We start from the raw sequence: 23,063 nt of genomic DNA, 5'->3' as shown, positions 1-23,063 counted from the left end.
GCGAAGCAGTCAAAGAATATTGTGTCGGGTTTTCACCATCTAATGATTCTAAAATATTAAGAACACTGTCATCATTATTATCTAGTGAAGTAATAGTATGAGGTTGTTTTGGTATACGGGGTTGTTGCTTAATGAAATATCGCTTGAGAGTCATTTTTCTAATGTACTTCTGTAAATCAATATACGTATCAAATTTATTAGGTGCTTTTTTAGGGGCAAAATTGAACCCTTTCGAAAGAAGACCAATTTCTTGTTTATTAAGTTTCTGAGACAGATCATACATGCATTCTTTATTATTATTTAGAATTGTCTTCTGTGATCGAATTCTCTGAATAATTTGTCCCCCTCTACCTCCTCGCTTATTCTTTTTCTTTTGTGTGGTGTCATTGGAGTATTGGATAAAGGTTCTCTTCTTAATTGTGTGTGCTGTTGACTGGGTGGCAAGAATTTGTGTCCTCCAGCTGTTCCCACCTCTAAAAAATGTTGTTGATGTTGGTTGTTATGGCTAAAGTGCCCATTAGAATTCTCTTGTTGATGTTCATGAGTGTGAGAATAATTAAATCTCGGTCTAGCTCCCTGGTTAGAATAATTAGAATCTAGTTGTTGATCTGCTAGAACTTGATATCTATTTGTTTTTGATATATCTAAATCATTATTATGAATCTTAAAATATTTATTTTCTGTGTATCTATTCACATATTTATTGTTTGAGGACAAATTTTCTTTATGACGGCCATTATATGTCTTTGGATTTTTGGCTGGATAATATCTATCATTCCAGACATAGGAATTATTTCCTTGCCTAGAGTTACAGTGGGGCAAAAAAGTATTTAGTCAGCCACCAATTGTGCAAGTTCTCCCACTTAAGAAGATGAGAGAGGCCTGCAATTTTCATCATAGGTATACCTCAACTATGAGAGACAAAATGTGGAAACAAATCCAGACAATCACATTGTCTGATTTGGAAAGAATTTATTTGCATATTATGGTGGAAAATAAGTATTTGGTCACCTACAAACAAGCAAGATTTCTGGCTCTCACAGACCTGTATCTTCTTCTTTAAGAGGCTCCTTTGTCCTCCACTCATTACCTGTATTAATGGCACCTGTTTGAACTTGTTATCAGTATAAAAGACACCTGTCCACAGCCTCAAACAGTCACACTCCAAACTCCACTATGGTGAAGACCAAAGAGCTGTCGAAGGACACCAGAAACAAAATTGTAGACCTGCACCAGGCTGGGAAGACTGAATCTGCAATAGGCAAGCAGCTTGGTGTGAAGAAATCAACTGTGGGAGCAATAATTAGAATGGAAGACATACAAGACCACTGATAATCTCCCTCGATCTGGGGCTCCACGCAAGATCTCACCCCGTGGGGTCAAAATGATCACAAGAACAGTGAGCAAACATCCCAGAACCACACTGGGTGACCTAGTGAATGACCTGCAGAGAGCTGGGACCAACGTAACAAAGGCTACCATCAGTAAAACACTACGCCGCCAGGGACTCAGATCCTGCAGTGCCAGACGTGTCCCCCTGCTTAAGCCAGTACATGTCCAGGCCCGTCGGAAGTATGCTAGAGAGCATTTGGATGATCCAGAAGCGGATTGGAAGAATGTCATATGGTCAGATGAAACCAAAGTAGAACTGTTTGGTAGAAACACAACTCGTCGTGTTTGGAGGAGAGAGAATGCTGAGTTGCAACCAAAGTACACCATACCTACTGTGAAGCATGGGGGTGGCAATATAATACTTTGGGGCTGTTTCTCTGCAAAGGGAACAGGACGACTGATCCGTGTACATGAAAGAATGAATGGGGCCATGTATCGTGAGATTCTGAGTGCAAACCTCCTTCCATCAGCAAGGACATTGAAGATGAAACGTGGCTGGGTCTTTCAGCATGTCAATGATCCCAAACACACCACCCGGGCAATGAAGAAGTGGCTTCGTAAGAAGTATTTCAAGGTCCTGGAGTGGCCTAGCCAGTCTCCAGATCTCAACCCCATAGAAAACCTTTGGAGGGAGTTGAAAGTCTGTGTTGCCCAGCGACAGCCCCAAAACATCACTGCTCTAGAGGAGATCTACATACAGGAATGGGCCAACATACCAGCAACAGTGTGTGACAACCTTGTGAAGACTTACAGAAAACGTTATATATGTATTATGTATAATATGTATGTGTATATATATATATATATATATATATATATATATTTTTTTTATTATTTTTATTTAAAGTAACAGCACCACACAGTTAATCAATATTGGAGAGATTTGACACTTATTTGCTACCTTGTTAGTTTAGAAGCAAATAATGGTGCAAGGAGACTGTATATCAAATATTTTAAATAAAAGACAGAAAAAATAAGGATTAGTTGAGTTTCAGACAGAATAAGTGAAAAAGGAAGGGGAATGGGAAAAGACAGTCTTGTCTAGCACTAAACCATTAATTAATAATACACTAATAGGTTAAATCTGAATCAGTAATATTAACAGCCAGTGGAATGCTACAATAAACTTCTATTTATTGCCATATGCAAACAATTTCCAAAACGGCAGCAATGAATCAATATATTACAGCTTGAGCTCAGATAATTACAGCAAGGGGCCCCTTGGACATTGCCATCTCCAAATTTTGCAAATAATGTTCCAAGTTGAAATGGTTTTGAATCCTTAATTGGACTTTGAATATAATAGGGATCCCCTTTGTATAGCAGTGGATAGTTGTTACCATGAAGTCACAGTCACCCAGTTTGGGAATACCTTTATGCCAGATCGCAGGTGTAATATATGTAAATTACCCAGTTAGAGATTAACCTTCTGTGGTTCCTCCAAACAGCCACTATTTAACGGAACTTCTAATGTACTCACACAGGTTGCTTGCGGTGATATACAGCGGAGTGCATTCAAATACCTCCTTTACTGACACGGAGTATGCTTCCAATCCACTCCTCCTTTACATAATGCTTGCTTGCATCCAACCACTGCCCCTGTGATCACGGAAAGGTCTGTCATATATTCATCTGTTCCTCATGTGGCTACAAAGTTCCTGGGTGTCAAATACATTGCACAACTGCTGGCTGGTACAATCCACTTCATTTTGATCCACTGCAGTCTGTTTACGCTGCTACTCAAATAGTGCTTAACGTTTTTTTTATCACATACTGGTTACCGTAGCACTGAACGCCAAGCTACACGTGTTTCACCCCTTAGGCTTAGGGCTTCTTCCGGCAAACCAATTGATGATGTCATCAAGAGGATTCCCTTTTTATTTCCAATATTGGTTCCTCCTTGTTAACACTTAAAGTTTCAGAAGAGGGTGAAATATGTTAAACTTCCACTGCGCTGTGTTGCTTTATTTTCGTTTTCATAATTACTCTAATTATATTGAAGTTCTTTTAAACACCTTAGTTTTAATAGCCTTTATAATTTCGTTATAGTCCTTTGATACATATTAACAGGATTTTGGTGTTTACATTTTTCATTATAACCTTTAATGTAATTCTTTATATCATTTGTACATTAATAGTGGTTCATTTTCCCACCTTTATTTTTATAAACTTTATACTAAAAAATGAAAAGAAAGAAAAAAAGAGAGTCATAGACAAAAGAAAATTTGTTTTAATAATCTTGTGTCTCCAAAAAATATTTGGAGCAAAGGACAGGAAAGAGTTTGATTTTTATTTTCAGGAAACAATAGTAATAAACTGAACTCATTTAGTTCCTATTTTTATTTTTTGACATTAGTGAACGAATGGAGCATAATTCATTTCTTCATTCAGTCCTGTTGGTTTTAGAGACTCTAAATTAAAAATCCATTTACATTCGTTCTGTAACAGTATAGTATCAAAGTCACCACCTCTACATTTTAAATCTATCTTTTCCAAGCCTCTAAACCTTAGTTCATTCTTATTACCGTTATGATAAATTGCAAAGTGTCTTGCTACACTGCTTGTTTTAATCAAGTTATTTTTAATGTCTCTTGTGTGCTCTTTTATTCTGTCTCTGAGTTCTCTGTTGGTTTTATCTACGTAGTACATGGGGCAACTGCATGTCACTAAATATTCTACTCCTTCTGTTCTGCAATTAATATTGCCTTTAATAAACTGTTTCTTATTATTTTTTATCGACAAATGAAATTCCTGTAAGTATATTCTCACATACTGAACATTTTTTACATTTAAAATTACCATCCCCCACCCCAGTAATTTGACACAATTTGTTTCCTTTTTGATATAATGACTTGTAACAAGTTTGTCTTTTAGGTTAGAGCCCCTTATAGCTGTCAATTGTGGAGACTCCCCTATCACTTTTGATAGTATTGGATACATTTTTAGAAGATGCCAGTGTTTGCTCAAAATTGATCTAAACTCTTCCCAATTTTATTACAAGACCAGAGACTCATATTTTGCATTCTCTTTCTTTACTACTTAAATGCAGTTTTTAAAAGTATACATAATAAATACAAATAACTGTCAAATTTTAAAAAGAGACAGTAAAACAAAAAACAGATCAGTGACCAATAAGAATTGAGAACTGATTAGACTAAAACAACATAGCCAATCAGGTTGATAATGTAACCTATAAACTGTCCAATATACAGTAACACATCCTCTTTCTTTTACTGCTTCAGGAAAAGATAAGTATTGTGCTGGATAATAAACAAAATTTGTTGCATTATTTATTTTCTCTCTCATATATTCTCTATTTAATTTTTCTGTAATTTCAATCATTTCTTATTTGCTTTTCTTTTTATATTTACTTCCGTTTTTGTTTTTTTACAATATTTTCGTTGGTTACTTTGTTTTATCATATAATAATCGTTGGTTATAAAATTTTTGTTTCCCCTTTTGTCTTTTTTTTTCTATTTCTGTTCGTATAATATTGGCCCTTCCTTGTTTCTAACTACTACCGTTTGTTCCTTACCCTCTCTGCGCTTTCACCGTCATCCATCTTGTGGATGTCGGCCTTTTTGCGCATGCTCAGTATTCCCCTCCTTACTGCGTAGTTCGTCACTGCTGTTTTCCCGCCCTCTTACCTCAAAACAGCTGTTTTGCCGTTGGTGCTCATTTGTATACTTTGTTGCGATCTAACTGGCAATAATTGTTCCGTTTTGCCTGACTAAAATATTATTTGTAAGGCTTTGGCTCCATCTCCTGTTCAAATCATTTAATTACATTGGAGAAATTTTTTTCTTTCTACAAATTCATTGTTTAATCATAAATACTTTGGGGTAATTTTCTTCATAAATTAACTTAGATAAGATATTTACTTTTAAATTAATATACTTTATTTTAATATAGTTTTGTATTTATTTATTATTACTTAAATAAGTTTTATAACATTATTATATTTTATTTTATTCAACATGTCTCAATCCCCAGACATTAACCCTTCACTTAATTGTGAGAGTGTACAAAAAATGATTGACAATTCCATGAATTCTATGCTGGAAAAAATAACATTTTTAATTGAAAAATTCTCAAAAAAGGCTACTAAAAGAAAAAGACCAATTTCTAGTGGTATAAAAACAAGTAAGAAATTGGTAAAGAAATCTCGCCAGCTTGTATCTGGCTCTGCCGTTCCTTGCAGGAAAGGAAGAAAAACACCTGCTATTTCCTCTACTCCCAAGAGGTCACTTATGGGAGAGGCTTTGGCCAATGATGATAATGTTGAAGTTTGCTCTGATACAGATATTAATTCCGATTCTTCTTTAGATTCGGTAAAATCTGAAGTTTATTTTTCTCATTCTTCATCTGAAGATTCTTCGGCCTCTCCGAAGATTAAAAAATTTAAAAAATGCCTTAAAAAATCCAAACATTTGGATTCTAAAAAAGTAAAATTTTTCAACTGCCTAGGAAATCCTAGGTTTAATGCAGATGATTTGCACCACCCTAGATCTGCGGAGAGGTGCCCTTCATCTGATATTGCAGAGTTTATTGACTTCCAGCTCCGCCAACCTTTAAAAAGGGATTCTAGAAACAAAATGAGGGCAGAATGTCCTAGACCAATTCTGGATTAGAAAAGAAAAATACAGCGCTAAAATCCAAAGGTTTATCTTAAGCCACTCTCCTACCACCTCCCCTAGATGGCTAAATTATAAAACTTAACAAAAAAAAACGTAAATGAGAGGGCGCTAAAAGCTAAGAGAAACCAACACACTTAATCAGCATTAATTAGGCATCCATATTAAAGAAAACAATACACCAAGTAATTTAAAAAGATTTACTATCAAAAATAAATTGCACAATATGCGGGACGTCTCCCTGCAGCAGATAAATATTACAGATAAAATAAATCAAAGAAAAGTACTATATGGAATACCACCCTAAAAGTTAAAAATGTAAAAAATGAAAAAATAAAAAATGAAAAAATATATCAAAAATCAAAAAACAAAATTTTTTTAAAAAACAATATTGCTGGCTAAGAGAATGTCCAATCTAAGGAAACTTCAGATGTTCCTCTTTGTTGCTGGGGGATCCAGTGTGTATCAAGGTTGGAAAACAAATGTTGCTGATTAGAAAATGTCAATATAGTAGTTACTCCTTATGTTTGTATCAACTCTTCAAGTGTTAACACATATAGCAATTGTTTCCCATAATCTTATGTGTAGGCCAAAATACTGCTTCAATATATGCAGAATGTTATGTGTAGGCCAAAATACTGCTTCAATATATGCAGAATGTGCAGTAGGTGGGACTTTGTTTATGAAGAAAGATATATTTGGATCACTACAGATAAATAAATATTGACTCTGTGAGCCTTGTTTGATAGTCACTGATTATTAGTATTTGTATACACTTCTCACCTTAACAGCCTGCTGTATGACATTTTACTTGGCAAAAATTACTTATACTTTTTACCGGAACTTTTCCTCGCCAAGCGCGATGACACTCTTAAGCGGCTGTATGCCAGATGATCGCTTGTGACAGGCAGCTTGGGGTAATACCGGAATCTTTTCCTCGCCAAGTTCGATGACAATCTTGAACGGCTGTATATCAGATGACCACACTTGACAGGCAGCTGGGGTAATGCCGGAATCTTTCCTTCTCCGAAACCGTTACCTCTCCAGTCAGCGTCTTTACAGATTTTCGCCTCCGTTGGTTGTATGCAGCTGTAGCAAAAGGGTAATCAGCTGAGCTGATATTTTGAAGCAACCTCCGCTCTTAGCGTATTTCACGCGCGGGTAATCTACTAGGTACCTAGTTGTAAGTTCTTGACAGGGTCAGCAACTCTCTTTCTCTACGCGTTTCACCCGTGTAGATGGGCTTTCTCAAGATGACAGTTGCTCCCGGAACTCATGTTTAAAAATCCGCTGCTGTGTTTCAATTGGATGATCATTTTCCTCAATTAGATCTTAAGGTGAGTTGCTTGTTAAGGTGGTATGTAGAGATCCAAAGCAAAACTTTTTTGCTGCAACATTTGAATATTCATCATTTAAAGGAGTTTCTATAAGTTTTTGCTGGCCCCAGGAAATTTCGATTATTTGACATAGGTTATATCCGTACATTAAAGTTTTTCTTCAAAATACTATTTGAAGTATAAAGTGCTAAATGCATTAACAGAAAAAAACATTATTAGGGTGGTATATTCCATTGGGTGGTATTCCAAAGTTTAAAATTTTTTTTACTCTAAATTTACTCTATAGTTTAAACAATTTACTCTGAATAAAAGGAGTTAGTAATCAGATTGTACTCTATATTCTTTACTGGCTTCTAAATGTGATATCTTTTATGTACTTTATTTATTAGAATTTGTTCTCCTAAAGGTGCATTTTAAGATGTATAGCAGTACTGTTAAACTGTCCATGCCTGGCTTTGTCATAGAATTGTGTTTTTGTTTTTTTGTAGTACATATTATTAGAAATCTGGGAGAGTTATTTGTATATAAAAAACAGAAGATGTGAATTGGTCACTTTGGGCTTATACTTTACATATAGTCTATAATTTTGGGGGGTCTCTCTTGCTTTTAGACTCCTAGAAATGGTTATAGGTCCATTTCTGATATATGAGCTCTTGGATGGAGGGTGTCAAATTGATATATGAGCTTTTTTTGTTAAGCTAGACCAATTCTGCCAAACAATGCAAGTACTACCCCTGAAGTTTATCCAAAAATGTTAAAATTTATAGGGTCCCCCGGTTTTTAATTAAAGAAAGGGATGGATAGGGCGTGGAAAATTTGTCAGGACAAAATGTTAGACACCATTGGCCCCTTAGCTAAACTTTTTGACTTATCGGAACAAGCTGTATACGATAATTCTCTGTTAGACCCGGTCATTGTCAGAGAATGGCTTCAGAGAATGCTCACCTTTTTAGGGAATGCCAATTCTGCTATGTACACTGAACGCAGACGCAATATTCTTAGAAGAATTGACCCCAGGGTGTGTGATTTCGCAATAAATGAGATTCATACCGATACAAATGGCCTTTTATTTGGCGATACTTTTATCAAAGAATTAAATAGTTATGTAAATACTTTCTCCAATCTTAATAAAGTGAGATCATCAATGAAAAAGATCTTTCACTAGGATCGTTTTTCTGAACAGGCTGGGAAAGGTAGAGGCCGCTTTCCCAGCCGTGCTTCATACCCAAATAGGTCTCAATTTGCCAATCAGCAATTCCACAATCAAAGACAATATCAGAATCCAGTCTCCTCAAGCTTCCAGAGGAAGATTTTGGAACCCAAGACTTCAGCGTTCGAGGCAAAGATCCCGCTCACCTCAAGGTAAATCTTTCTTTTCCTCCCTCTCAGATTTCTTCCCAAAACATAGGAGGCAGATAATCTCTTTTCACACACAACTGGAATCTGATCACTACAGATCATTGGGTTCTTCTCACTGTTTCAGGTCTTTTTATAGATTTTATTTCTCCTCCAGTTCAAAATTCTCTTCCCCTTCCAATAAAGATTTCAGTTTCAGACAGAATTTTAGTTCAAAACGAAATTTCAAACCTTTTAGCAAAACAAGCAATAGAACCAGCTTCAAACATTCAAAACTGTTTTGTCAGCAAGCTTTTTCTCGTAAAAAAGAAAAATGGTCAATTTCGCCCAGTTATAAATTTAAGATCTCTAAATGCCTTCGTTGTCTATCAACATTTCAAAATGGAAGGTATTCATCGTCTCAGAGATTGCCTTTTAGACAACGATTTTTTAGTCAGATTAGACCTAACAGATGCTTATATCACTGTCCCAGTAGCTCAAGAGCACAGAAAATTTCTCACTTTTGTTTGGGAAGGAAAGACTTGGAGCTTCACTTGCATGCCTTTCGGTTTATCTTCAGCTCCTTGGATTTTCACCAAATTAATGAAACCTATAATTACCTGGCTTCGCCTTCGAGGCGTTCGTCTCATCATCTATTTAGACGATATTTTGATTATGAATCAAAACTCTGTTATTCTAAATTCACAACTCCATCTGACTATTTAGATTCTAGAAAATTTAGGTTTCTTAGTCAACAAAGAGAAGTCCGTCCTTTCTCCAACCAAATCTTTAACCTTTTTAGGTTTCCAAATAGACACATTGAAGTCTACACTCAGCCTTCCCAGAGAGAAAATTGTGAATATCAAGAAAGAGATTTCAAAAACTCTTTCTTTATCTTTAGTTCCCAGGACTATAGCCAGAATAGTTGGGTTACTCTCATCCTCTATTCAGGCTATTTTCCCTGCTCCTCTTCATTACAGGGAACTTCAACGTTTAAAAATGTGTCATCTTCAGAAAGGTCTCTAACTTAATTCCTCTTTCTTCAGAAGCCAAAGAGGAACTTTCGTGGTGGCTCTCCAATATAGAAGCTTGGAACGGGAGAGCCATTTTTGGGAAAACTCCAGATCTTATCATAGAGTCCGATGCCAGTCGTTCGGGCTGGGGAGCTCGTTGTGGACCCTCAATCACAGGAGAAAAATGGTCTTCAGAAGAAAAAAGTTTTCATATCAACTGCTTAGAACTTTTGGCAGGCTCTTTTGCAGTCAAAAGTTTTGTCAAAGATTCTTTGCCTGTCTCCATTTTACTCATAATTGACAATATTTCTGCCTTGGTGGTACAAAATCGAGAGATTTATCAATTATTACGAAGGAATTCATTCATCTTTGCTTGGACAGAAATATTTCTGTCAGGGCAGAATATATTCCAGGTTTATACAATGTGGCAGCGGATTGGGGTTCTCGATATCTGACAGATTCTAGCGATTGAAAACTTCCTCATCAAGTTTTTCATTCGCTTCAATCTCTCAGAGGTCCCTTTTCAATGGATCTGTTCGCTTCGAGACTGAATCATCAGATTTGTCCTTATTTCAGTTGGCGCCCTGATCCAGATGCCTTAGCGATCAATGCATTTCTTCACCCCTGGCCTCTTCGGACAGCTTATGCGTTTCCCCCATTCTCAATGATTCAGAGAACCATATCAGTAGTCTGTCTGGATCTCCTTTCAATTCTCCTAATCACTCCCCTTTGGTGATCTCAACCCTGGTACCCATCTCTTCTAGAATTGTCTGTCAACCATCCTGTTCTTCTTCCTGTTTTTCCCCTTCTCTTGTCAGATCCAGAAGGTCATCCTCACGATCTTATCCTTCATGATCTCTTCGTCTCATAGCATGGTCAATTTCGGGCAATCTTCATCTCTCATAGGTTTATCACAACAAGCTCAGGAACTCCTTCAAGACTCATTGGCCCCCGGGACCAAAAAATGCTATTTTTCCGCATGGACCAGATGGTCTAGCTGGTGCGTGGAAAGAAGTTTGGATCCCCTTTCAGTTGATATAATTTATATCATTACTTTCCTTACATCTCTTTTTGATTCGGGATTAGCTTACAGAACCATCAATGTTTCTAGATCTGCCATTTTGGCTAAACATTCTTTTATTAATAATTTTCCTGTGGGTCAACACCCTTTAATTTGCAAATTAATGAAAGCAATTAAACTCAAAAGACCTTTAGCTCCTAAATATTCTTCTTTTTGGGATGTTGATCTTATATTTTCCCTTTTTAAATCTTGGCCTTCAAATGAATTTTTATCCTTGAAACAACTTTCTGCTAAAATTAGCTACCCTTTTGTGTTTAATTTCTTTTCGTAGAGTTTCTGATGTTAGAGCTTTAGATTTTAATTCTAAACGTTTTACTCCTGAAGGTGTTACTTTCTTTATCTCTAAAAGAACTGTCTTTTTCAACCTCTATATTCTATCCTTATTTACCTTCTGAACCTCTACTTTGTGTGGTTGTATGTCTCAAAGAGTATGAACGCAGAACTTTTTCTTTTCGTTCTTCTGCTTCTAATCAACTTTTGTTATCCTTTACTCCTCCTCATTATCCTGAATCCTCCACTTCTATAGCCATGTGGGTTAAATGGGTTATGAGTGAAGCAGGTATTGATATGTCTTTTTCTGCTCATTCTGTTAGAGGATCAGCCGCTTCTAAAGCATTTTTGAAAGCTGCGACCCTTCAACAAATTTTGGATGCAGCTGACTGGTCCTTCTGATTCTGTTTTTAAACAATTTTATTTTAAACCCATTGAACACGCCTCGCTTAACTTATTTTGTTAGTTGCTTTAAACTAGCAAAATATGAGTCTCTGGTCTTGTAATAAAATTCGGATTATCCTAAATTATGAAGGTATAATCTAGATTTTATTAAAGACACAGAGACAAGTATTTTCCCTCCACTATATTATATTGTTATATTTTCCCACCCTTTATTTGTTTTATTATATTATTAATCTTGATTGTATATTTGTTTCAGTTACCAATCAATAACAGGGATATACTCCTAAGTGGTTTTGTCCCATCTCATCTCTGTGAAAAGACGAAACTTCAATCAAGTTTTCCTCATCTGGTTCAGTCTTCCAGTTGTTCTTCAATCCTTGCATATGAGACGGATATTTCCTCACGGATGATGCTTCTCCTCAAGTTTCTACTCTTCTGTGGTATCTGTTGCCTTTTCGTATGGGTTTATTTCATCATGATGGACTTTTTGTTTCCTTCTTCAGTTACAAAGAAAGAGGATGTGTTACTGTATATTGGACAGTTTATAGGTTACATTATCAACCTGATTGGCTATGTTATTTTAGTCTAATCAGTTCTCAATTCTTATTGGTCACTGATCTGTTTTTTGTTTTACTGTCTCTTTTTAAAATTTGACAGTTATTTGTATTTATTATGTATACTTTTAAAAACTGCATTTAAGTAGTAAAGAAAGAGAATGCAAAATACTCGTCTCTGTGTCTTTAATAAAATCTAGATTATACCTTCATAATTTAGGATAATCCGAATTATTGTTTTAGGTTGTAATGAATCTTATTGTCTCAGTTTGTTCAGTTATTTTTGTTTTATATAATAAATCTTCTCTCTACTCTCAATTGCCTTTATATAGGACTTTTTTTTTAATTTAATCTCTTTATGGTACAAAGTTTCATAAGGTACAGTTCTCAAAGGAAAAACATTGATTTGATAGTGATAAGTTTCAAGAGTACCATGATGGAAAACCCAAAACCAACACAAAAGGGGAAACACAATATATAGGCCTTTTTTAGCTGGCCATCAGTACAGCCTCTTTCTCTAAACCTATTCTGTAGATCTCTTGCCTCATTTTTAAATTGATTTTCTTCAGAGCAGTTCCTTTTATGGCTTAGATACTGTCCCTACGGAATATTATTAATGAGATTGGGTGTATGGTGACTTTCTGCCCTTAAAGAGTGTTACCTGTAGTTTTCTTCCTATGTATTCCGGTGCTAAGTTTGCTTCCATTTTTGATTATATTTAAGTCTAGAAAACCTCTCTCACTGTTACTGTAATTAAAGGTAAATGTTACATTGGATTCATTTTGATTGAATTTTTCCATGAATGACTCCAATTCGATTACTGTTCCCTTACAAAACATCAGGATATCATCTATGTAGCGTATCCATACTCTGAATACATTTTCACTTAAGCCACTGTCCAGGATCACATTGTTTTCCCAATGTCCTAGGTAGATACAGGCATAGGTTGGTGCACAGCATGTGCCCATGGCTGTCCCTAGGGTCTTTTCATAGTATTTCTTGTTAAATACAAAATAGTTATAATTTAATACATTTTTTTTAGCAATTTTACTACAAATTCTGTGTGCTTTTTATAGTTTGGGCCTCTTTGTTCCAAAAATGTTTTCATTGTTTCTATCCCTTTTTCATGCAGTATTGAGGAGTATAACCCCTCAACATCAATTGTAACTAAAAGAGTATCTTCAGTTATTGACATTCCATCTAACCTTTTTAATACATCAAGAGAATCTTAAACAAAGGATGGTATGTTGCTAAAATAGGTCTTAAGCAATAATGCAAATATTCAGATTTTTTTTCCATTAAGGATCCTGTTCCCGAAATTATGGGCCTCCCAGGAGGGGGTAATTTTTCTTTATAAATTTTCTGTATAGTGTAAAAGGTAGATATTTTTGGAAATTTTACATATAAAAATTATTTTTCTTTTTTCTTTATCACATTATTGCACATTATATATAATTTCTTGTAATGAAGAGGCACTCTCGGACTTAATTTTCAATATGTTCAATATGTGACTCTGCCTTTTTGTGACATCACCACACAATTGTGGCCACATCACTTGCACTCCTATTGAAAGATTGGGAGCGCTGCCCATTAGGCCACTAAAGATCCCCAGCCTATAGTGTGGGGATCGCCAAAACACTAGGGATGGGCGAATGTTTCTAAAAATTCGAAATTTAAAACGAATTTTGATACAGTCATTCATTCAAATCAAATTTCGAATGTTTATATAACATTCTGACATTCTATTTTCGAATTTTCTTTTTTTGAATTTTTCAATAAAATTCGAAAATATTCGTTCGAATAATAGAATGTTTAGCTATGTATTCATTCAATTTCGGAATGTAATATTCGAATTCGAATGTGACATTCAAATTCGAAATAGTATTTCTAGTCTACAACTGTGTTTAATAAAAGTAATATTCAAATTCGAATGCTACATTCGAATGTCACATTCGAATTTGAAATAGTATTTCTAGTCTAATACTGTGTTTTAAATGTAATATTTGAATTCGAATGTGACATTCGAATTCGAATGTGACATTCGAATTCGAATGTCACGTTCAAATTCGAAATAGTATTTCTAGTTTACAACTGTGTTTAATAAATGTATATTCGATTCGAATGTGATATTCGATTCGAATATGACATTCGAATTCGAAATAGTATTTCTAGTCTAATACTGTGTTTTATAAATGTAATATTCAAATTCGAATGTGATATTCGATTTGAATGTGATATTCAATTTGAATGTGACATTCGAATTCAAAATAGTGTTTCTAGTCTACAATTGTGTTTTATAAATCTAATATTCGAATTCGAATGTGACATTCGAAAACTGTAAATAACATTCGAAAATCGAATTTTTAAGAATATTCGTTCTTATCAACATTCTATTATGTAAATCGAATTTCTACAATAACATTTGTTCTAACATTCGAATTCGAATATAAACACATTCGCCCATCCCTACAAAACACAGCTTCTGATTATGTGATCCCCCTGCATGATGAGAATGCTCATCAGAACTGTTAAATATATGAAAAAGCAAAGTCAGCACACCAATTTTCTTCTAATAAAGGCTAAGTTATATGGTATTAATCAGTGCAAACATACAGGTCCTTACAGGTTTATCAAGTGGGAGTGACTCAATAAAGTCTTTAATCGTATAGGTCTTTATTGGTAAGATACAGTGGCGCATTTAGGTTTTGTACTGCCTAGGCACTTTAAAATTCTGCTGCCTCCCACCCATAACCCCCTAGGATTCAGGCATTTTTTGGCCATAATATTTTTTGGTCAGGGTATAACATGACTTTTTGTTTCATGGTATTTCCAAAGTAAAATGTTTACCAGGGCTTGCAAAACATTTGCATACACTCAGGTGGGTTGAATTAGCATGTGTATACAGAGCATATATATATATATATACTATATATATATATATATATATATATATATATAAAATACAGATGGCTAGCGCTAGTTAAAGGGATACTAAACCTAACTTGTTTCTTTCATGATTCAGATAGAGCATGCAATTTTAAGCAACTTTCTAATTTACTCCTATTATCAATTTTTCTTCCTTCTCTTGCTATTTTTATTTTTAAAAAAGCAGGAATGTAAACTTAAGAGCCGGTCCATTTTTGCTTCAGCTCCTGGGTTGATTGGTGGCTAAATGTAGCAAACCAATCAGCAAGCTCTACCCAGGGGCTGAACCAAAAATGGGACGGCTCCTAACCTTACATTTCTGCTTTTTCAAATAAAGATCGCAAGAGAACAAAAGAAAAATTGATAATAGGAGTAAATTAGAAAGTTGCTTAAAATTGCATGCTTTGTCTAAATCATGAAAGATTTTTTTTTGGATTTAGTGTTCCTTTAAATCAGCTGTTGCTCCCTTGTTTGCCTAGGCCAAATTACACCCCAGGTAAGATATGTATGTGATTTATGTATCATTTAGCTTTATAAATAGATAGAAGACACAAAACATTTCTATATACAAGTTGGATTAAGGTTCTTAACTTTAATTTATATCAGTTATTGTATTTTTGCGCATAATGTAAACTTATTTGCGCACCACTTGTAACCTAGGCGATAATGTTGTCAGAACATTTGTGATGCCACTGCTTAAATCATGTATGATGTCATCAACAAAGCCCAGAGTCATAGAGTAAAAGTTGAGACTTTAGTGACCTTTGTGTATTTCAGCATGTATATAACCCACATACTTTATGCAAGAGCTTTGAATCCTTCCTTTAACAATGTGTTTTACAGTGGAATGTATAAAATAATCTTGTGCATTTACTGCCTGATCGCCTTGCAACATTCTACACTAGGATGATTAGAAGCAGTGTTACATGATAACACAATACAATTAATATACTTTCAAAATGCTTGTAATATTTAATAAGATGTCACTACAGTTTACACTGATATATCACACCAGAAACTTTTAAGCTATCAAAAAGAAACAAAAACTAAACACATTTCAAACCATATAAATGAACTATAACCACTGTATTAGAACTCATTAAACACACTATTGACAGACACACATTATGTTGATAGTACATGAACACAGTTGATGATTAACATAGCCTGCACTTCACTTAAAACATTATAAGAAATAGGAATGTATTACAGGCACAGACTGAAATTGCTAATGAACACACAAATAAAATATATTTGTACAAAGTTACCTTGTGATTTAGGTCCAGACCAAGAGAAAAAAAACATTAAATTAAATGCACGCAATTCTGTGCTGTGCTTCTGGGAGAACAGCTTAGGAGCCAGAGAGTAATTTTAGACAGTGTGCTGAGAAATACTGATGTCCAAGCAGAGAGAGACAAATATAGCTCGCACCCAGCTGTCCTTCACTCATCCTGTATCTGAAAGAAGGAGAATCACAAGTGTGTCAGGGAATATTGCACAGTGTTTAGTGCTTATGTTTAACAAGATACAGAGTATTACATGAAGTTTTTATAGGAGATACAGAAGTAAAATCACATACAATGTTATTAATGTACCAAGAAGCGCATAGAATTTTTGAATTTGTGTCACCTTTATCTGTAACAGAAGTGTACAAAATTAGGAGAGAATGTTCACTCTCTGACCTATTTACATCTTCTTTGTGTCATGATAATTTATCATTAATTAAAGGGACAGTAAATTCAAAATTAAACATTGATGATTCAGATAGATAATGTCATTTTAAACAACTTTCCAATTTACCTTGATTGTAAAATTTGTTTTGTTCTATTGATATTCTTTGTTAAATAGTAAAGCTAGGTAGGCTGATAGACACTCAGGAGCATGTATGTGTCTTTATCATTCTACAGCAGCAGTGTTTGACACATTGTTGCAAACACTGCTGTCAGATGGCTAAAGACACATGCACACTCCTGAGCTCACCTAGAATTACAAGAGAAATAGGCAACATTGATAATAGAATAATTGAAAAGTTGCTTAAAATTACATTTTCTATCCAATCCATTTAAAGGGACACTGAACCCAAATTTTTTCTTTTGTAATTCAGAAAGAGCATGCAATTTTAAGCAACTTTCTAATTTACTCCTATTATCAATTTTTCTTCGTTCTCTTGCTATCATTATTTGAAAAAGAAGGCATCTAAGCTTTTTTGGTTTCAGTACTCTGGACAGCACTTTTTTATTGGTGGATGAATTTATCCACCAATCAGCAAGGACAACCCAGGTTGTTCACCAAAAATGGGCCGGCATCTAAACTTACATTCTTGCATTACAAATAAAGATACCAAGAGAATGAAGACAATTTGACAATAGGAGTAAATTAGAAAGTTGCTTTAAATTTCATGCTCAATCTGAATCACAAAATATTTGTTTTGGGTACAGTGTCCCTTTAAGTTTAATTTTGACTTTACTGTCCCTAATCGTTATTCCCTTAATGACCAGGATGTACCCTGTGCATTGTATATCCTTAAGGGGAGTTTGGCTCTGCAATAGCAGAGGTCTCGCCAAAAGTGGAGAGACCACGCTATTACAACATACCTCCCTTATGTAGGCATTGGGCTATAGCGCGGCTTTGCCGCTGGTGGTGAAAGCCCAACATAGAAAAAGGGTACGACATGTCGGCAGTCATTAAGGTGTTAAAGGTGTATGTTAGTGATGCTTAGGACATGTTGCTCTGGAAGTACCAGATGTTTATTGAAATGTCTTTGTTATATTTTATGTGATTCAGAAGCAATGATACGGAGGAAACAATCCTTCTGCAGTTTTCTTCCTTACAAAAGCTTCAGGACTCATATAATAATGTGTCTAGGGTAAGCTGATACATACTTCAAGCACATCCTGATAGAATTCCTGTGCAATGCCCCTTGAATGCTTTTTGTGGGGGTTTTCACATTTGAAACTATGACAGTCTGTTTAAAAACATGGTATGACTCATTTATCACATGCTTTTCAAGTACCTTTGTGGAGCCCCAATGTTGTCTTTTTCCATAGTTATATTTGACTGTTCATTCAGCTTTTCATAAGTTAAAGATTTTACCCATGATCAGTATGCAAGTTAATAAACACTGATGTTTCATAATTTGATTAAAGGAACATAAAGCACTTCCTGCTTTTGTGTAAAAACTGTGCTTAGTCCCACACCCCTGAGAGAGTCTAAAAAACCCCTATTTTAAAATGCTACAAATTGCCTAAACCAACTATATTATTTGCAGCATTTGCAGGTTTGGCCTCTCTGGGTTGTGTGGAACAAAACACAATGTTTATACAAAAGCAAGAGCTATTTTTTTTTTACAAATGCAAATATAATTCAGATCAAATTTTTAAACTATGGAACGTGAGCCGAACTTGAAAACAATCATAAGAATGTTCATCTATGAGTGCTGTTAAATGTTTATTTAAAATTAGTAGTTGTAAATGTACTCAAAATGATATGAAATACTAAATTGCACACATGATATAGAGGAGGGTGGTGCATATATAATATACATACACCACACTCCTAGGGGGCGCTAACAATAAACAACAAACAGATAAGCAGATATGTGCAGATAAATGTGAAATATAAAATGAACCTAACACACTTGTATCAAATTATTAAAATGATATGCTCACAAGTAGACCCAGATGAAAGTGATATATACAAATAACAAAATGTCCACACAAAGAATAGTCCAAAAAAAGGAAGGCAGCTCTCTGTCATAGGACGATCATCCTGGTGTGGCGTGATCTAAAAGAAAAAGAAGCACAGAGGCGCCAACATGGCCCAGTAACGTCAGGACAATCGGATATACAACATCAGCAGGATAGGAAATATACTCACAAACGAAGCGCACCCAGATGGTGCTATTGTGGCAGACTGGAACTTCAAACAGTGGTCCAGCTCACTGGTGTCTCCAGCCAGATAGAGATGATCCTTAGCGAGGGCCTATCATATGATGCCTAGAAGGACAAAAAAGGCACACACATAGCCCAGTAACGTTTGTACACCGGATAAAAAGGATTCAAGGTTGTACTTACAGGAAACAAAGCACCACCAGGTGCAATATCAGCAGTACTGGGACCTCTCAGCCGCCCAGTGGACTGTAGAATCCAATAGCCAGGAGCAGAGAATCACCACTTAGGAAGATAGGACCAGCAGAAAAATAATATATATATAAAAAAAAAACAATCACAATAAAAACATTTGTTGTACACCTCAAAATAAGATGATCACAATATGTGCAAAATTATATTATACCCACATAAGACATAAACATAATACATGTATTTTAATAATTCCTATTCTACACACAAACACCTGATATGCCTAACAACATGTATGATTTATAGCACGATGTATCTATATTTTTTCATTGGTATTACAAACCTTTTTTAATGTTATTTCTACATTATTCCCTCCTTTGGGATATAACATTTAGTACATTCATCCCTAGCAAAAATCACTCATAATAATTCTGTTTATAACTAAAAAATAATGTGATGGTGTTTTGACAATTTTTACAAGTTAATCTATTCTCAGCTCCAGATCGTGTCACTTACTTAGGTAATATATAAGTATAAAACTCACGGGCTATACGCACACTATGTTCCTGTTATGCTTGTTCAGTTTAGGAGTTGATTGCATAGATAATAATATTCTACGGGTTTATTTAGAAAACAATAGAATTTATGTTTAGCGGCAGTTCCTAAAATATCCGCCCACCCACGTCATCTTAAAGGTCAGCCTAGACCCTATTCGTCATTGCTATCTGTATCTCAATAGGCTACCAGCCTTCACGTCGAGGAGCGTATTGATCAACGCCCTCATGAGTCATCTATCCCAGCGTGACTTCCATTGGACTTAAGTCCGTGCCAAGCCTCCTGAATCCTCCAATCACAGAGCAGAGCGAGGCTCGGGGAGGAAAAAATATATATAGCAACCAGCCTCATACAAATGCCGCACAGCCCCTAAGATCAATGTGATAACACATACCCGAGGCTATATCCGAAATCACTCTGTTTTTAAACATATTTTTTGTATGCAAACTATTTTTAATTAATTACCCCTTTTAGGATATGCACAGATCTCAACCTGTTTTATGTTCCTTTAACTTTACTATCCATGGTAGATTCAGTGAATTAGAAAAGCTCATTATCTAAAAAGAATGTACTTAAGAAGACTGAAAACAAATAGCACCACTGCAAGGGCAATTATTGTTGAAAAATTACATCCTCTAATTTTTTAGACCATGCAATTTTAAGACTAGTGACCCTGCACCTCTATGTGTTTATTAACCCCCCACAAATGTTTCATTTATCGAATTCAACAGCTAAAAGGACTTGATAAACCCAAGACAAGACTTTTCAACTTATTACCAAGTACCCCAAAAAAATGTTTTCAAATATAAAATTGGTTTTCACATGGGAAAAACACACTGAAATTATCCTCCCTCTGTACTAGATGACATTGGGAAGCAACATCACCAAACAGAGAAATGTTCCCTGCTCAATCAATTCAAGTTAAACAATTAATAAGCACTTTCCACTAATAAACATTAGTGAAATCAATAACACAAAAAACACATACCAACCATACTGATAATGCTGCTGTTCAGATCACTTAAAGAGCCATACACCCATATATCTCTGGTTTTGGAGCACAAGAGGTTAATTGCACACGTCATCTTTAAGCATCACTATGCACTATTAAAGGGATCAGTCAACATACAATACCTTCAACCTGTGATGATCATTCACTAAACCCCCACATTTGCTATCTTGATTTTTTTTGGACTACGAAATTAGGAGACGAGGATAACTATTCTGTGTTGTTTTAGGGAGGTACTAATTTAGAGCTTCAGTGGTATTAACCGCAGAAGGATGTTTGGATTGTGATCACTGAAAAAAAAAGCTACTTAAAAGAAGCACAAGATTGTGATAATACCCTAAATTTGATAATAGAAGTAAACTGAAAAGTTGATTTAAAATTGTTTAAAATTGCATATTCTATCTGAATCATGAAAGGTAATGGGATATTAAACAGTATGAGATTGTAATATAAAATAATTAAATCATTGTAGTTCAAAAAAACGTTGCAATATAGTTTCTTTATTTATTTTGTCTCCTTTTTCCTGTAATTAAAAATAATGGCCGCCACCATGTTTGAACTTAACTTTTCCTGTTATCTCACTCTCCTGCTTAGAACAATTAGGGACATGTATAAGACAGGCAATAAAGGAGACTTTCTAAACAAGGCTGTGTTGAACATAATATTATCAAACAGGGTTTCTACAAACACTATTTTATTGCCTGATTTATAATTGTACCTAATTGTTCTCAGCAGAAGACAGAGAAAAATAGAAAACTAGTTAAAACATGGCGGCGTCTATTACTTTATAGAAACTAAACGTTTAAACTTATAACTTCAATATTTACATAACTAATATAATTGTAAAAATACATATACATATTATTTTAAGGCTAATCTTTGCTTTGGATACATCATAGTGTCTAGTATGTATTTACTGTTTAATCCCTTTAAATGTTGACTTTACTGTCCCTTTAACAGGTGAAACAAGACTAAACTTTTGTTAGTCTGTAATAATAATAATAATGTAGGAATAACTGATAAAACTCAGTAATATATACATATGACCCTGGTATAACAAAGGCATATTTTATTCAATTTGGTATATAAAAAATGCTAAAAAAGCTAATGCTGGAAATGGATACCCTATAATGCAGCTCTACATACAACAGTATGTATTTTCAATAGAATAAAAAAGAATCCTAGAGAGGATTCTGGTACCTTACATGTTTCACAACAATGGCTTAAATCGAGTATCTTCTAGTTGAGTCATTCCTTGTGTATAGCCTAAATGCTTATTGAAAACCCTGGCTGTTTCTTCCCTCCTCTCCCAGCCAACAACTCATACTGCAGTGCCTTGCCCTAGCAGCAGTTCTTTTAACCTCTCCAACATGTAACACACTGACCTGCGAGAGTTTCCTATAAACTTTAAAGCAGTATTTTGAATTGCGTATTAGCACAACACACCTCGCCACTTGTAATACAAAACCAATGAGAACGCTAATAGAGTTCTCTGCACTATCCATTAAATATACAGGGCACACTAAAATAAAGTTTGTCATCGTTAAGAAGCCTTGTTTAACATTTTTAACCATCCACTTGCAGTGTTCTCCACAGCAAACTTTGCCAGCCAACTGGCATTATGAAGTAGCCGTGTGGGGGCAATGTAATATTTTCTAATATTATATAATTTTCTGCTATCCAAAGCACAAATTATTTGCATAATTTTCCATAAATGTATTTAATGATGATTTGTGCAATAAACATTTAACATTTTTAATATTAGCTCATTTTTGCTTAATAAATAATCAGCCAGGTGGTGCACCCGCTAAAAAGGTCCCTGGTAGCGGGGAGAACACCACACTTGTAAAAACAGATTGAGTGTTATTCTTTGCATGAGTCAAAGAGCAAGATAATGCACCCTGTTCTGTTGATTGTGCTCAACTTGTAATCTAGGCCAGAGATTTTACAGAGCTGGTGATGTCATGAGGAATCCTGGCAGGTAGGATCGTGGTGTATCTGCAGAAAGTAGATTTGTTCCCTTATTTACTATCAGCCCAGATCTGTATGTCTTTCTGGTGTCTCTAAAACAAAGAAAATAATGTTGTTTTTATTTTTATGTAGAGTTTCTTGCTGAAATAGAAGAGGCTACTGCTAAATAACTAGCAATCTTCTGTGGCTACCAGTAAAATCTAAGGCAGCCTCCAGTGACTCACACCACGGGTTGCTATTGCCAGACGCAATCAGAGGTTCCCAAGTTAAAATAGTGTTGGATAAGTGGTTACTTGTGCTAAAAAAACATTTAAAATAAACAATAGGTAAAAACGTTTACTGTTGAGGCATCCTGATGAGTATTGGAGTTATTAAAAAGCCTCTGGATGAATAAATGATAATAAAAAACATGAATTAATAAAACAAACAAAAAAGTAACTTTACACACACTTGCATGTTGTATACAAATATGTATATAGTTTCTAGTCCTCTCTATATTAAAT

General features: G+C 35.0%; 1 protein-coding gene across 2 annotated transcripts in view; it reads right to left on the bottom strand.

Moving 5' to 3' along the window:
* FSD2 (fibronectin type III and SPRY domain containing 2) overlaps positions 1-16,361 on the bottom strand; it is a 195,138-nt gene extending 178,777 nt beyond the window's left edge. For both annotated transcript variants that reach the window (XM_053717427.1, XM_053717428.1), the window contains exon 1: positions 16,215-16,361. The gene's annotated coding sequence lies outside the window, so the exon portion shown is untranslated. The remainder of the gene's footprint in view (positions 1-16,214) is intronic.
* Positions 16,362-23,063: the final 6,702 nt, after the last annotated feature.

Source organism: Bombina bombina, chromosome 6 (assembly GCF_027579735.1).
Source record: "Bombina bombina isolate aBomBom1 chromosome 6, aBomBom1.pri, whole genome shotgun sequence".
NCBI classification, from domain to species: Eukaryota; Metazoa; Chordata; class Amphibia; order Anura; family Bombinatoridae; genus Bombina; species Bombina bombina.
This window is presented reverse-complemented; position numbering and strand designations above follow the sequence as displayed.